The sequence below is a fragment of the Coregonus clupeaformis genome, chromosome 16 (assembly GCF_020615455.1).
Source record: "Coregonus clupeaformis isolate EN_2021a chromosome 16, ASM2061545v1, whole genome shotgun sequence".
NCBI classification, from domain to species: Eukaryota; Metazoa; Chordata; class Actinopteri; order Salmoniformes; family Salmonidae; genus Coregonus; species Coregonus clupeaformis.
This window is the reverse complement of record NC_059207.1, coordinates 41,972,871-41,985,419: the sequence shown is the minus strand read 5'-3', so window position 1 is coordinate 41,985,419 and position 12,549 is coordinate 41,972,871. Positions and strand designations below refer to the sequence as shown.

The 12,549-nt window shown below is 45.4% G+C and overlaps 1 long non-coding RNA gene across 1 annotated transcript; it reads left to right on the top strand.

Annotated features, from left to right (window-relative positions):
• The first annotated feature begins 2,461 nt into the window (after positions 1-2,461).
• On the top strand, positions 2,462-5,787 carry LOC121584124. Its single transcript, XR_006003659.2, has 5 exons — positions 2,462-3,484; positions 3,612-3,689; positions 3,823-3,929; positions 4,087-4,170; positions 5,120-5,787. It is a non-coding gene; the product is annotated as an uncharacterized LOC121584124 (long non-coding RNA).
• The last annotated feature ends 6,762 nt before the right edge of the window (positions 5,788-12,549 follow it).

Sequence of the window (12,549 nt, the reverse complement as noted above, 5' to 3'; positions counted from 1 at the left end):
ACTATCGGAGGATTATTCGGGGCTTTGGCAAGGTCGCAGTTCCCATTACCTCCTTGTTGAAGGATGCGCCGTCCCGGCTCCGCTGGTCTGCTGAGGCTGATTTGGCCTTCAGTAGATTGCGGGGTCTGTTCACCTCCGCCCCGGTACTGGCTCACCCAGATCCATCACTACCGTTCGTAGTGGAGGTGGATGCGTCCGAGGTAGGGATAGGCGCTGTCTTAACCCAACGCTCGGGCACGCCACCCAAGCTCCGCCCCTGTGCCTTCTTTTCGAAGAAGCTCAGCTCGGCGGAGCAGAACCACGGCGTTGGTGATAGGGAGCTGCTGGCTGTTATCCGAGCTTTGACGGTGTGGAGGCATTGGCTCTAAGGGGCGAAACACCCTTTCCTCGTCTGGACAGACCACCGTAACCTACATTCGGGCAGCGAGGAGGCTGAATCCTCGCCAGGCCAGGTGGGCCCTCTTCTTCACCCGGTTTGATTTCACACTCTCATACATTCCGGGTACGAAGAACGTGAAGGCAGATGCACTGTCTCGGCTGTATGACACAGAGGAGAGGCCCAGAGACAACACCCCCATACTCCTGGCCTCATGCATTGTGGCGCCGGTAGTATGGGCGATGGACGCGGATATAGTGCAGGCATTATGCACAGATCCATCTCCACCGCAGTGTCCAGCTTGGCTGCAGTACGTGCCTGCGCTTATCCGTGATCGTCTGATCTACTGGGCACACACGTCACCCTCCTCTGGTCATCCAGGTATCGGTCGTACAATGCACTGCCTGACTGAGAAGTACTGGTGGCCAACCTTGGCTAAGGATGTGAGGGTGTATGTTTCCTCCTGCTCAGTGTGCACCCAGAGTAAGGCACCTAGGTACCTCCCAGCGGGTAAGCTACAACCTTTACCAGTTCCACAACGACCATGGTCTCACCTTAGTATTGATTTTCTTACTGATCTTCCCCTCTCCCGAGGTAACACCACTATCCTGGTTGTTGTGGATCGCTTTTCGAAGTCCTGCCGCCTCCTTCCTCTGCCCGGTCTCCCCACGGCCCTACAAACTGCGGAGGCTCTGTTTACTCATGTCTTCCGGCACTACGGGTTACCAGAGTATATAGTGTCCGACCGAGGTCCCCAGTTCACGTCTAGAGTCTGGAAGGCGTTCATGGAACATCTGGGGGTCTTGGTCAGCCTGACCTCTGGATTTCACCCCGAGAGTAATGGGCAGGTGGAAAGGGTGACTCAAGATGTAGGTAGGTTCCTGCGGACCTACTGTCAGGACCGGCCGGGGGAGTGGTCGGTGTTCCTGCCATGGGCAGAATATGCTCAGAACTCTCTCCGCCACTCCTCCACTAACCTAACACCCTTCCAATGTGTTTTGGGTTACCAACCGGTCCTGGCACCGTGGCACTGGAGCCAGACTGAGGCTCCTGCGGTGGATGGCTGGTTTTGGCGCGCAGAGGAGACTTGGGACGCTTCCCACGTTGACCGCCACTGCAGGGAGTCTGAGGTGCGAGAGGTTCCTCCAACTCCTCTGGACATCGAGGGGGCCCCGGCGTACTCGGTCCGTTCCATACTGGATTTGAGGCGTCGGGTGGGGGGCCTTCAGTATCTCGTGGAGTGGGAGGGGTACGGTCCGGAGGAACGGTGCTGGGTCCCAAGGAGGGACATCCTCGATCCCTCCCTGTTGAGGGATTTCCACCGTCGCCATCCGACTCGCCCTGCTCCGCGTCCTCCTGGCTGTCCCCGAGGCCGGGGTCGGCGCACTGCTGGAGCCGCGCGTCAAGGGGGGGTTACTGTCACGACTTCCGCCGAGGCTGCCTCCCCTCCTTGTTCGGGCAGGTTTCGGCGTTCGTCGTCTCCGGCTTACTAGCTACTGCCGACCCCATTCTCATCACTCCACTTGTCATGTCTTGTCTTGTCAATCACACACACCTGGTGCTCATTCCCCTAATTAGTATGTGTATAAGTGTTCCCTCTGTTCCCCTTGTCTTTGTGAGTGATTGTTTCTTTGTGAGAGCGAGTAGCTCGGTCCATTTGTTATTGCCAAGGTGGTAATTCCAGGTTGTAAGGCAACAAAATAGGAAAAATGCCAAGGGGGGTGAATACTTTCGCAAGCCACTGTATAAGAAAATAAAAGTATGTATTCTTTAAATGTATGTAGTTCTTTAGCTGTCTTTTAATGCTATGTATTATGTCATTTTATGTAGCTCTGTGCTTCAGCTGTAATTGTCTATTAATGTTCTGTATTATGTCATGTTTTGTGTTTTGTGTGGACCCCAGGAAGAGTAACTGCAGCTTTGGCTGTAGCTAATGGGGATCCTAATAAAATATAAAAAATAATAAACGTGCCTTTACTGAGAGAATCCTTAGGCACTATGTCTTTCTCACTGGGTTTTACAGGTAAAGTATGTTACTGAAAAAGACACGTTGTTGTGGGTTGTCCCTAAGCATGTGCGTCCAAGCGTATGTTTTGTTTGTAGTTTTTTACGTGTTGCGTCATGAGGTGTAGTGTCTGGGTTTAATGCATGGAGAAACACTAGTATCATAATACTGAACTTTGATTTGTTAGGTCTTTGCTCAATGAATGATTAACCTGTGTTGTTACAGGTGTGCATGATTTGAAATGCTCAACAGATGATGAAAGCTCAACTGTAGGGAAAAGATGTCCAAAATATACTTTGACCTGTTGGCTTGCTTCTACAATGCTATGCGAACATTCCTATCACACACATAATATTAAGTTACCTAACATACAGTCAGAGATGTCGTGGCTCTCCTACTGTGAACATTATGAATGTCATCTTCATCTTACAGCTCTCCACACCTGGTACATGTCAGAAAGAGAATAAGCATCAATGGACAGCCAATCAGCAAAGAGCTCTTCACCAAATACTTCTGGGAGGTGTACGCCCAGTTAGATGCTACAAAGTTATAGTACGTCTTCATAGAGAGTTGAAGAATGAACACTGACATAGCCCATCACTCTCAAAGGAACTCTCTGACCCTTCCTTGTTATGACGGTGTCACTGCACTGATCCTCAGGACTCCCATGGAGGTAGTATGCCGGCTTATTTCGGCTTCCTCACCATCCTGGTGTTCCATGTCTTCCTATAGGAGAGGGTAACATTCACATACCCTGTCACATGTACAGTTTGTTCACAAATGTACTAATGACCAAATCAATTGATAACAGTTGTAAACCATTCTGAGCAGGATCTCTCTATATAAAATATGGATTTATCTGTAGTTGAGGTTGTGATTGGAGGGGCCTATGACTGTACAAACATCATCAGGTAATTTTGCTGCATATCATAAAGGCTGTATTATCAAAGTCAAACATAAGATTGAGTAGTTACAGAATCTATATACACTTACTTTTCTTCCTGACATTTGGTGAACAGGAAGCTGTGGGTTTGTGGGATCACACAAGTATACTAGGAGACACCATAGAGGAGATGGCCTGGCAGAAAGCAGGCATATCTAAGGTGAGAGTAATGCATGTTGTATTGTGTGAGGTCAACCTATGCACTGTGTACCTGTGGCATTATTCGTCCTATCTATAGCCTGTCTGCATGGGTTAATGTAGTTGAATGAAGTCCTATCTCTCCGCAGCCAGGGGTGCCAGCATTCACTGTGAGGCAGCCAGCTAGGCCCATGACTGTTCTACAGGACAGAGCCAAAGAGATAGGGGTGAGTCACTGGGGCTTTTTCTCCTGGCTTTGGCATAACACAAGTAGATTTGCATTGATTTTGCTATGCGTTTGTTTGAGTGCGTCCATATTTTACATGCTGAGTTGACCCCCCTCTCCCCTGTCTTGTGTAGTGGGTGTGTCCAGATCTGGAGCAGTATGAAGTTGGGGCTGGCCCTCTGTTTCTGGGCCTGGCTGGACAACAGCAGAGCTACACCGCTACACCGCTACCGACAGTCTGGTGTGTGTGTGTGGATGTGTGTGCGTGTGTGTTAGATTATAACTCGCAAAGTATGACAATGTTATTCTAGCTAGTGTGGGAACGTATTTCTCAAAATAACAGTACACATTCCAATTCTGATGAGGTTCAGTGACTGTGGGCCTCTGCTTCCTTGCAGATGACCATCTCGCTACACCAGTAGTGGAGAACAGGCTGGTCTCCCAGGCAGCAGCCTTTCAGCCCAGCACCATCATGGTCAAAGGTCAATAGCATATTGTCACCCATGAAACATCCAGATAGTCCCTGCCTAACCTAATGTAGTAGACATAAAATAAAAGCCTGAGTCGGGTCACCAGATCCGGTTTTCAGGGGAAAAGGAAGATAGGAAGATGGAAAGAGACTATCCCTGAAAACTGGAGATTTACGGTTACTACCGACCCGCTGTGGGTGGTCCCTGCCTGGCCTCTAGGGGGCCCTCAGGCTTTTCTACAGTAGCGTTTATTGGTCAAACGATTGTGTAACTGTAGGAAATAGTCACATTGCACCAAACATCTGAGATTTGACGCTCACATTGATCTGATACAAAATTGTGTGAAAATTATCATCCATACATTTTACGGTAAGATTTGAGTGTGTAGTTCTTTGATAGACAGCATCTCTGAGTCGGCCTATTCACTGTGTGCCTGTGGTCAGAATACTGCTGTTCAATGCCACAGGGGAGAGGGACTCTACTGCCATGCTAAAACTCCTAGTGGTGAGTACTACAGGTCTGGGATCAGATACACAGATACTGCTGTGTGCTGCTCCACTCTGCAGCTCTGGCCAGGATCTGACTCTTGTACAGAACCCAAAGAAGCACAACACAGATCAAACACTGAAATAGACTAAATATCTCAAATCCCTTTGTTGTCCTTTGATTTGACTATGTTTGTCCCAACATCACTGAAACTATTACAGAAAACAATGCAGGTGAGTTATCTTCTCTGTCAGGGCTTCTCTGTCTGGGGTTTTAAGACAGGTTGGTGCAAAGAAATTAAAATGTACTGGAGTATAACTGCCACAACAAATATATGATTACACAAGTTGGAATATTTGTTTTCTTGGCTGTGTAGAAAAATATGCTACCACATTCATTGTCCAGCTGTGAGAAATGTCTTAGATGTGTGGGTGTGCAGTCCTTTACTCTCTTTGTGTGCTCTGCTCTTTTACAGATCAGCAGAATTTCAATATGTTGGTGGAGAACATGCTTACCCGTTGCCTGGACAACGAGAGCAGCTAGCAGAGCTTGAGTGGGACAGAGAAGCAGCAGGGATCTGAGTCAGAGCTGCTGATACAGGACAGGTTCCCCCTGCTGGCCAAGACCAGGGCACACACCCTGGTCTACCCCTGCATCTTCAGCGCCCTCCAGTGGATCAGTCAGGGAAGGGACGCTGAGCCACAGATAGAACATCTTTGGCTGTGCTGGCTACTGCAGGCAGCCACTCTCCCAGTACAGCCCAATGTCATGGCTAAAGCAGCACCACTATGAGAGGCAGCCCACGTCTCTGGCCTGGTAGTCTACACCTGGTGGGAGGGGCTCTGAAACACCTGGCCCCCTCGCTAGCCTCCTAATGGACTATTGGCCCAGCAGTTTAGATTCTATTTGGATTACTGGTTAGTTTGGATCCGTCTGGCTGGTTTTTCTGTAGGACATTGAGATACACTCAATGTTTGACAGGTATAATATTTGAGGTGTTTACAGCTGAGGGTCTTCTTAAATAGATGTGTGCTCCTTGTCCAGTACAGCGCACTCAAAGGGAAAGGTAAAGGGGGATACCTAGGCAGCTGTACAACTCAATGCATTCAACTGAAATGTGTCTTCCGCATTTAACCCAACCCCTCTGAATCAGAGAGGTGCGGAGGGCTGCCTTAATCGACATCCACGTCTTCCGCGCCCGGGGAACAGTGGGTTAACTCAAGTTTCTCTGTCAGTGCAGAATGTTAAACTATGAAGTTATGATGTTGGCCTACTGTCAGCAAGTAATATTTCCTTCTGATAAAACTTGAAGTGTAATGATTTTCTCACAGTGATTAAATGATAATTGTGTTAGATTGTATTTTCTCCTTGAATTATTGTTTTGACTAATGTACATAATGAAAATGAATGTAAATTTTTTTTCTAAATAGTTTATTTACAAATGTTATTAATTGTGAATAAAGACATTTGTTTTCATGTTCATTTGTACCCTAGCCTAGCACTGACTGTTCATACATACAGACTGCCACATATTCCCTGACCTTTGCCAGAGTTGCCCTGAAACAGAACAACATGCCTGTCTGTCTCTGTCTGCATGCCCCCTCAGTGAATGAATTCCCTGTAATGTCTTAGGTAAGCTTACAGACAGACACAATCTTAAAAGCTAAATGGAATGCAATATTTTGCCATTAGCTTTACCTTCAAAATATTATGAGAGGAAGTTTGCTCCAATCCCCTTATCCTGTCTGAATCCTTTCATTACTTCTGCATCTGAGGGGGGTAGCGCTATGGCCAGGCCCGGGAAAGAAAGGGTTAAAGTGGGATGTTTGTGTGGGTTCAGTGCCCCGCTAGGGGACTAGTGTCTCTCTCTCACTTAGTAGCCTCTCATCAAGATAACCACAGACAGAAGGTCATAGGAAAGGAGCTCTACAGTCGTGGTCAAAAGTTTTGAGAATGACACAAATACTAATTTTCACAAAGTCTGCTGCCTCAGTTTTGATGATGGCAATTTGCATATACTCCAGAATGTCATGAAGAGTGATCAGATGAATTGCAATTAATTGCAAAGTCCCTCTTTGCCATGAAAATGAACTTAATCCCCAAAAAACATTTCCACTGCATTTCAGCCCTGCCACAAAAGGACCAGTTGCCATCATGTCAGTGATTCGCTCGTTAACACAGGTGAGAGTGTTGATGAGGACAAAGCTGGAGATCACTCTGTCATGCTGATTGAGTTAGAATAACAGACTGGAAGCTTTAAAAGGAGGGTGGTGCTTGAAATCATTGTTCTTCCTCTGTTAACCATGGTTACCTGCAAGGAAACACATGCCGTCATCATTGCTTTGCACAAAAAGGGCTTCACAGGCAAGGATATTGCTGCTAGTAAGATTGCACCTAAATCAACCATTTATCGGATCACCAAGAACTTCAAGGCAAGAGGTTCAATTGTTGTGAAGAAGGCGTCAGTGCGCCCAAGAAAGTCTAGCAAGCACCAGGACCGTCTCCTAAAGTTGATTCAGCTGCGGGATCGGGGCACCACCAGTGCAGAGCTTGCTCAGGAATGGCAGCAGGCCGGTGTGAGTGCATCTGCACGCACAGTGAGGTGAAGACTTTTGGAGGATGGCCTGGTGTCAAGAAGGGCAGCAAAGAAGCCACTTCTCTCCAGGAAAAACATCAGGGACAGACTGATATTCTGCAAAAGGTACAGGGATTGGACTGCTGAGGTCTGGGGTAAAGTCATTTTCTCTGATGAATCCCCTTTCCGATTGTTTGGGGCATCCGGAAAACACCTTGTCTGGAGAAGACAAGGTGAGTGCTACCATCAGTCCTGTGTCATCCCAACAGTAAAGCATCCTGAGACCATTCATGTGTGGGGTTGCTTCTCAGCCAAGGGAGTGGGCTCACTCACAATTTTGCCTAAGAAAAATTGCCATGAATAAAGAATGGTACCAACACATCCTCCGAGAGCAACTTCTCCCAACCATCCAAGAACAGTTTGGTGACGACCAATGCCTTTTCCAGCATGATGGAGCACCTTGCCATAAGGCAAAAGTGATAACTAAGTGGCTCGGGGAACAAAACATCAACATTTTGGGTCCATGGCCAGGAAACTCCCCAGACCTTAATCCCATTGAGAACTTGTGGTCGATCCTGAAGAGGCAGGTGGACAAACAAAAACCCACAAATTCTGACAAACTCCAAGCATTGACTATGCAAGAATGCGCTGCCATCAGTCAGGATGTGGCCCAGAAGTTAACTGACAGCATGCCAGGACCGATTGCAGAGGTCTTGAAAAGGAAGGGTCAACACTGCAAATATTGACTCTTTGCATAAACTTAATGTAATTGTCAATAAAAGCCTTTGACACTTATGGAATGCTTGTAATTATACTTCAGTATACCATAGTAACATCTGACAAAAATATCTCATAACACTGAAGCAGCGAACTTTGTGAAGACCAATACATGTGTCATTCTCAAAACTTTTGACCACGACTGTACACTCAGAAAAAAAGGTGCTATCTAGAACCTAAAAACCAATATGATTAGTGGGATTTAATGAAACTGTTCTATGAATCAGTAAACATTTTCATACTGAGCTCAGAGATGTAGCCATACATCCTCTCAGGATATATTGGATATTGCTGCTAGACTGCATGTTACAGTAGATTGAAAGCCTCCGTGACAACCACATCAACATCACAATAAAGAGCAGAATATACACCAAACACACAATTAAACTAAAAAGGCGATCCAATAGGATGTTACATTGAACATATAAATTACAATACATTTAGTCAATTGGATTTTAGAGGCAAGCGAGTAATTACAAAGGTTAGTTCTGATGAGGATAGTAGTGTAGCTGGTGCCTACTGCTTTTCCCCTTCAATGGGAAACTGCAGGGATTTGGTCATGTATCTGCAGCGCCTCTGTTCTCTAAGAAGATTGTACTATTTAGAATCCGATTACAGCAGGGACTCCCAATACAGGTCCCTGACTAAAGCCCTGGGAGTGGCGGGCGGTAAGTGAACTGCAACACTGCAGTTATACTGTATCAAAGTAGGGTGTCCAATCAAAAACATATTTTGACCAATGGGTAAAATAATATATTGTGTAGATAATCCTCTAAGAAAACCAATGGTCCAAACCTAATGTCGCTATCATAATCTGTTCAAAAGTTATTGGAGTGTTTACCCTTGTAGGATGGCCTGAATTAAGGTGACTTAATCAATGGAGGCCAGAGAAAAAAAGTGGTAAAAGAAAAACAGGAAAATTGCATTGGGTCAGCTAGGCTGCAAGAATGAAGGCTAGTGGCTACCTGATAGACTCACTTTCCCATTGAACTCGTCATCTTTGTCCTCAAATCCGCTGGACATTAAACAATATAGAGGTAAGATGGATATCGATTTTGAGTCATGACGTAGTATTTTTCATATTTTAGAATACGCTTTTCATATTAATTCAAAATTCCTGTTCTTTCTCGACAAACCATTTCTGTATGGACCTCTCTTTGTGCACGGGGGCATTGTCATGCTAAAACAGGAAAGGGCCTTCCCCAAACTGTTACCACATAGTTGGAAGCACAGAATCATCTAGAATGTCATTGTATGCTGTAGCATTAAGATTTCACTTCACTGGAACTAAGGGGCCTAGACGGAACCATGAAAAACAGCCCAATACCATTATTCCTCATCCACCAAACTTTACAGTTGGCACTATGTATTGGGGCAGGTAGTGTTCTCCTGGCATCTGCCAAACCCAGATTCATCCGTCGGACTTCCAGATGGTGAAGCGTCATTCATCACTCCAGAGAACACGTTTCCACTGCTCCAGAGTCCAATGGCGGCGAGCTTTACACCACTCCAGCCGACGCTTGGCATTGCGCATGTTGATCTTAGGCTTGTGTGCGGCTGCTCGGCCATGGAAACCCATTTCATGAAGCTCCCGCTTTGCGGCTGAGCCGTTGTTGCTCATAGACGTTTCCACTTCACAATAACAGCACTTACAGTTGCCCGGGGCAGCTCTAGCAGGGCAGAAATTTGATGACCTGACTTGTTGGAAAGGTGGCATCCTATGACGGTGCCATGTTGAGTTCTTCAGTAAGGCCATTCTACTGCCAATGTTTGTCTATGGAAATTGCATGGCTGTGTGCTCGATTTTATACACCTGTCAGCAACGGGTGTGGCTGAAATAGCCAAATCCACTAATTTGAAGGGGTGTCCACATACTTTTGTATATGTAGTGTAACTGCCATTGGTCAAGCTTTTTATTTTCAAAGCCTTTTACATTTAATTCAGCTCGTGTCATGCTAATTTAGCTTTTTGCAACCCGCGGAAACAACTTTGAAGATGACGACCCCAAAATGTAAAATCCTGAAACGTTGTTACGAGAAACCAGCACCGCTATGTCAACAGAGTTCTGTGCTTGTTATGTAGTAGGTTACGACATCCAACTTTTTGGATATAATGTTAATGATATGTTAGAAAAAGACCCCACTGAACGATTCAGAACATGAATAATCATATTTGTCTCTGTAAGTGAAATGTCATAATCTGGGCAGAGTGGGTGGACACCCTAATCAGAGGCTCATTACTCTGTGAGGTGGCACCACTGCAACTACTGATGTAACTTAGGAGATGAAAATAAGATTTGAATGTAGAGAAAACATTCTCCTTCTTCAAAGTGTAACTGCTGTGGATGTAATCAGATGAATGTGAGACAACAAAGGTAATGGTGGATTATCTGTCCAATGGGGTCTGAATGCCCTCCAGTCTTCTGCTGTTCCCGCATTCTTTGTTGTTAAAATGAAAAAGAGGAAACTATAAGCCAGTGGAGCTGGGGGTCACAAGGCATGCGGAACTCTTTGAGATGTCAAAATTGTTTAGGGTCAGGCTTGAATTTAAGTTCAGCAGCTTTTCTAAGGTTTTGCACAGAGGGTGTCTCCATGTGAATATGTGTGTGTGTGTGTGTGTGCGTGCGTACATGCACGTGTGTGCTTTAGGGAGGACAGTGCAGAGTGTGTGATGGAGCAGGCAGATAAAGCTCCAGTCTGGGCCTTTATAAGAAGTCTCATAAATCCTGGGGGTCCCCCATCTCTAAGAAAGGTGGACAGTGTCGGATGGCACTTGGTCTGTGAAAGCCCAGCCCCAGAGAGGCCATCACTCTTTCTCTCAGCCTCACTCATGCATGCTCTATTCCCTCTCAATGGCAGTAAAAGTGTAGTAAAAGTGTTAATAGATTCAGTGGCATGAGATCATAGCTGTGGGAAGTAGGAGTGCTGAAAAATCAGATAAAAAATAAATAATTAATAATGAATAACAAAATCCCACAAAAGTAGTGCACTGGGCCTTTAATAGTCCTGTATTAGTGTTATTAGCGGACCGATATAGCTGTCTGCAGCACGCTTTATTCCAGCACCCCCCTCCCCCCAAAACTGCTTCCCGTGGCTATGCATGAGATAGACTGCCATAAACCTCTATTATTGCTTAATGACAGCATTAGCATTAGTCGGTAATCACCGCCTCATTCTCATCCTTCCACCCCCTCTAAACGACTCACTGTTAATACCTGCTTGTTATAACAGCAAGCCAGCATTCAGTCACTGGTCTACCTGTAGATTCTCAATATTACGGTGCCAGTGCCACCCGTATCAAGGAACAGCACCTATAGACAGGAAGCCGTCATTGATTCACAACATTTCCATACAATGCTGCTGTAAAGTCAGAGGTGCTGTGGGCTTCCTGTCACAATGGTGATCTCAGAAGCACAGAGCAGAGGGGATGTCATGGTATGCCGTGTCACATGGCATGTGCGTGTTTTAATCATAGTCTAATGGTCATGTTTGTTTGCTCACAGACCACCTAGCTTAAAGGGGATTCCTCTCTAAAGCCTCTCCTCGATCACTGGACCAGCAGCCCTTTAGCCCGTATGGTATATGACTGGTAAGCTGGAAACTCCATAGTGGGCAGACAGATTTGTTGTGCTGCCAGCACTAATCTGGGTAGTATATTGTTTTATGGCGTAGGATAACTACCCTTATCATGGTTACCCCCATTCCTGGAGGGACTGGGATTTGCGCACATAGCTTTTCAGTAGTACATCACTTCTCTGCAGTAGATCTTGTTTCACTAGTTTATTTTTAGCAGGCTAAACACTGATAAGCTCCTGACTTATCATTCACATAATAAGCTGTTTATGTTAATCAATAAGAACAATTAGACCCTATGTAAGACCAATTGTCATAGACTTCAGATAATAACTTCATCGACTTTATATAATTATTATGAACATGTTTCCCGGATTTCAGCAGTTTTATAAAAATTCCTGTCTTTTTACTTAGACTAGTGAAGAAGATCACCTCATCAATCACGTCTGCCCACAGACCATTGACCACATATAACAAACATTGGTCTGGGGGTGTGTCTATGTCTGAGGAGGACCCACCCAGACACAGCTATAAATCTGATGATAAAGCATATGGCCAGGGTCCTACAATAACAAACATCCTCTTAGATAGATAAGGTATTTCATTGGAACCTGAAGATTAAACATAAGTAACACAAGTAATTTAAAATAAAGTATTCAAATGTTCGAATTACCATAACAACTATATAAATACAGATTGTTTCTCAAAGATCAAAAGGGATAAATAGTCTAGTGATCTTGTAATTGTTTATACTATAGAACATCCACTCTAACAGATCAAATTTATATTCAAATACTTAAATGATCTTCTCATGTTTTCTTCATCTGCCTGTGGTCTGTCACTCTCAGGCTCCCATACTGCAGGTTGGGTTTGCGTGTCGCTGGGATGAATGGAGCTAGACTTATCTCTGGCCTGCACTGGTGCCAAGTGTTTAATTAAACTCTGTGTCATTCCAATCCCAGCATGCTGTACTTAAGCCTG